Here is a 4,566-nt window from a genome sequence, read left to right as displayed (position 1 = left end):
GGCCATAGATAGGCCTAAATAAAATGTTTTTAATTGTGTACCAGTTTAACGTTGAATATTATTTATGATTTTAAATGTTCAGCTTGTTGGTTCAGTAACCATGAACACTGTGTCAAAGCTTATGAACGGAAAGGAACAGGCCAATATACAAACTGTAGCCATTTCTCTGCCATATTTTTGTAAACTTTCAAATAAATTTTACATGATTCTCAAAACTAATTGTTTCTTGATTCCCGCAAGTTTCACTTCGTGTCATTTTCAGCAGGAACTTTAAGTTAAGGACTGTTCAGGAGTAAATATAGAATAAAAAACGCAGTGCTAATTGGCTTTATATTTACAGGTGTCAGTCTACATTAGTAGTACAAAACGTCAATTCCAACAGCGTTTCAATGTAAATTATCAAAACTCTGTTTTCAACAAATCCAGCGTATACACCAACACGCGCACGTTTTATAACTGTCCAATTCATCTATTGGTTTTTGAATTATTTCTTCAGCTTGTAGCAAGAGTTAAAGATAAAGAAAACTATTTTCATCAAAGATCTAAAACCCTTCCTACAACAAAAGATAACGTAAAGGAACTTTTTCTTAAGCTATAGGGCTTAGACCTAACATTTTCTTTCACGAAATGTTTATCGTATCTTGTCAAGTCTGAGATTAATTAATGTTGAAAGTGCTTAATGTAAAGTGACAACAGATTAACAAATGGTCTGTTGAAAGTGCGAAATATGTATAGACAGATTGATCAATGATTTTCAAGTACTGAATATATATAAACAGAATAATCCATATTGTGTTTCAATATTGAATATAAAAAAAAGCAGATTAATCAATACCTTGTTGCCAAAAGAAATTAATGTACTAAATATTAAACACAAAAAAAGCAGCACATTATTTATATTGCACATAAAATATATTTTTGGTATGATTGTTTTTAAGGGTTATCTATGCTCTGCCCACCACGGGTATCGAAACCCGGTTTTTAGCGTTGTAAGTCCGCAGACATACCGCTGTGCCACTGGGGGCGTTTTAGTAGATTATTAAATGATTTATTGAAAGTGCTAAACATAAAGAGACAACATTAATTAGTCTTCTGTTGAAATAAGTAAATATAAAAAGACAATAAATCAATAAACGATTTGTTGAAAATACTAAATTTAAAGATTAATTATTCTTTTGTTCAAAGAACTATATATAAAAAACAATAAATCGGTAAACGATTCCTTGAAAATAATAAATATAAAGAGACAACAGATTAATTAATCCTTTGCTAAGAGAGCTAAGTACAAAGAGACAACAGACTGATTAATCGTTTGTTGAAAGAATTAAATATAAAAAGACAATTAATCGGTAAACGATTTATTGAAAGTACTAAATATAAAGAGACAACAGATTAATTAATCATTTGTTGAAACAACTAAATATGAAAATATAATAAATCAGTGAACGATCTGTTGAAAGTCGTAATTGCAAAAAGAAAGAAACAGATGAATTAATATTTTATTGAAAGAACTGAACATAAAAAGACAATAATTCAGTAAATGGTTTGTTGAAAGTACTGAATATAAAGACAAAGCAGGTTAATTAATTCTTTGTTGAAAGAACTAAATATAAAAAGACAATAGATCAGTAAACGATTTGTTGAAAGCCATAATTATAAAAAGAAACCAGATGAATTAATCCTTTATTGAAAGAACTAGATGTACAAATACAATAATAAATCAGCAAATGATGGGTTGGAAGTACTAAATATAAAGAGAAAACAGATGAATTAATCTTTTGTTGAAAAACTAAATATAAAAAGACAACAGATTGATTAATCTTTTGTTGAAAGAACTAAATATAAGAATAACAATAAATCAGTAAACAATTTGTTGAAAATGCTAAATATAAAGATTCAATAGATTAGTAAATAATTTTTGTTAAACGTTCAAATCTATAAACACATTAATCAATGTTTTAATAAAAATGATAAAGAGACAACCGATTATTAAATGTTTTGTTGAAAATACTAGATATAATGAGACAACAGATTACCTAGAATTTTATTAAAAGTACTATGCATAGAGAGACAACAATTAACCGGTGTTTTGTTGAAAGTATGAAACATTAAGGAATAACAGACTGTAAAATTTGTTAACATTACGAAATTACAAATAGAAAATACAATGAAATTATTAATCAAAAGCATTACTTATGCGGAGATAACACATTTAAGTACGCATCGTCATTGACACTATTAAGTATAAGTTAACGTCAAGTTTAGATAATATTAATTGGAAGTTTTACTATTGAAAAAGAGTGAAGGGATATCTCTTTAGTTAGTGTCCATCAAGCCAAGGTTGCATGAAACTTTATCATGTAGAAGGAAATTGGATGTTTGGTATCCAGTTGATCAGGGTTGTATGAAATGTTATAATGTAAGAAGAAATTGAAGAAGGTTCAGTAGGTCAATACTATATAAATGATTATCGTTAGAAAGTTGGAGGTGGGGTTATCCATTGGGCCAAAGCTGTATGAAAGTTTATTATGTAGGCAGAAGTTGGAAGAGGTCCAGCAGGTGAAGGCTGTATAAAAGGTTATCATGTAGGAGGATATGGCTGTATGAAAGGTATATAATATGGGAGAAATTGGAGGGTTGGTAACCAACAGGATATAGTTGTTTGAAAGATTATCATTTGGGAGTGGGTTCATGTTACAATCTTACTAACAATCTCATTCAATGTCTACCTTAAATTACACAACGTTTTCATCGCTATGATTTCAACACCTTACCTGTTTAGAAATCGGTGGTAGGCGACCTGAAATTGTTAGCTGCACTGGATCAACACTCAACCATTGACGATTTGAAGCCACTATTCTTACAGGTCGACGTTCCCCTCGCGCTTTCGTGCGCATCAGGGAAATGACGTTTTGATATTTTCCTCTTGCTCAATTAACCTTTATCAGTCAGTAGCAGTTAACGTTTTACCCAAAACTACACTAATAATAGCGTCATGACGCAGTACAATGTGTTATGAGAACACGATAGGACGTCTATAAGATAAGAATAACATGGATATGTTATACAGTCCTCTATGGAGTGATATATTTTATATATCCACACCCTCGAACGTTAAGTGGTAGTTAAATATATTTATCCTTACTTTCATTCAGTTATGAAAGGTTATTTGCCATTAGAACAAAGGTTTCCTGTTAACACCAGTTAAAGTTATAAGTCTGATAGTAACCACCGTATTGAACTGACGAATCATCCTACTGAGCGCATATACTTAATTGGCTTTCGTGCTTCACCGTAGCCAGCTTCATTGAACGTAGCTAACTAACTACATATGTGACGTGAAGTCACGTGAGAACACTTCAAAATAACTATTTGGTTCTAGGATGGGATTAACCACTATCAGAAAATATAACGTTTTGTTTCTCTTAAGAGTATTACTTTTATATGACTCCTTTTATTATACGCTTCGTCTGTTTTTAAACTGTCTTTCTTCTTGAGAACCTCTTTCAGTTTACTTCTAGTTCTATTTTTAAGTTAGGCGTCTTTCTTTAATTACAAGTCTTTTTATTACAAATAGATGTGTGTTTTTAAACTAAATATTGTTCTTTTAGTTTACTTCTTAGCAGGCCCGGCGTTAAGGATAGGTAACATAAGCGTTTGCCTAGGGCACCGAAAATTTCGGGGGCTCCAGTGTGAGCAGGCACATCCTTAATTTCTGTCAAGGGCGCCAAACAAGATAAGCTATCACCAACCGTGCTACTAGGCCTATTTTTAAACTAAGTGTCTTTATATATGGCTTTATTGATTACATATGCACGTCTTTTTCTAAAATAAATGCATTTTATCTTAAAGGCTTCTATTACTTTTTTTCTAGGCCTATTTCTAAAAAAAGCGTCTCTTTTGTACATGATTTATTTCATTATACGTACATTCCTGCTTTTAGCCTACAGATCTTTCTTTCTTAAGGTTTTTTTATATTTTACTTCTAAGCCTACTTTCAAAGCAAGCATCTCTCTTTGATACGACTTCTATGATCATACGTATATGCCTTCTTAAACTTACATAACTTTCTTTCTTAAGGTTTCTTTGATTTTACTTCTAGTCATGTTTTCAAACAAAACATCGTTCTTCCATATGACTTCTTTAACTATACGTACATGCCTTCTTTAAATTACATATCGTTCTCTCATATGACATCTCTGATTATACTTCTGTTTTTAAACGAAGCATCTTTCTTTACAGTTGCTTTGATTTTAAATATATTGCCGTCTTTATACTAATTAATATTTCTTTTTATGGGCTCTTTGATTTTGCATATAAGCATATTTCTTCTAAGGATATTTTATATATGTGTGTATACCTACTTTGCTTTGCTACTGTTAATTATTTTCTGAATGCAGATTAATATGTTTTTGGTATTGATAACACTCACTAAATGTAGCATAACATAATTCTTGCCATTAGTTACCGTCTAACTGCAGTATAACATATTGTTACGTCTCCGTTCGTTAGTTAATTTTCCGTAAATTTGTTCCGACGAAACTTTAGCGACACAAGTCCTTTCTT

General features: G+C 30.9%; 1 protein-coding gene across 1 annotated transcript in view; it reads right to left on the bottom strand.

The window, feature by feature from the left end:
* LOC106457800 (probable 3',5'-cyclic phosphodiesterase pde-5) overlaps positions 1-2,881 on the bottom strand; it is an 84,473-nt gene extending 81,592 nt beyond the window's left edge. Inside the window, exon 1 of the mRNA XM_022383860.1 lies at positions 2,775-2,881. The gene's annotated coding sequence lies outside the window, so the exon portion shown is untranslated. The remainder of the gene's footprint in view (positions 1-2,774) is intronic.
* Positions 2,882-4,566: the final 1,685 nt, after the last annotated feature.

Source organism: Limulus polyphemus, unplaced genomic scaffold (genome assembly GCF_000517525.1).
Source record: "Limulus polyphemus unplaced genomic scaffold, Limulus_polyphemus-2.1.2 Scaffold375, whole genome shotgun sequence".
NCBI classification, from domain to species: domain Eukaryota; kingdom Metazoa; phylum Arthropoda; class Merostomata; order Xiphosura; family Limulidae; genus Limulus; species Limulus polyphemus.
The sequence above is the reverse complement of the archived record's forward strand: the minus strand, read 5'-3'. Positions and strand labels throughout refer to the sequence as shown.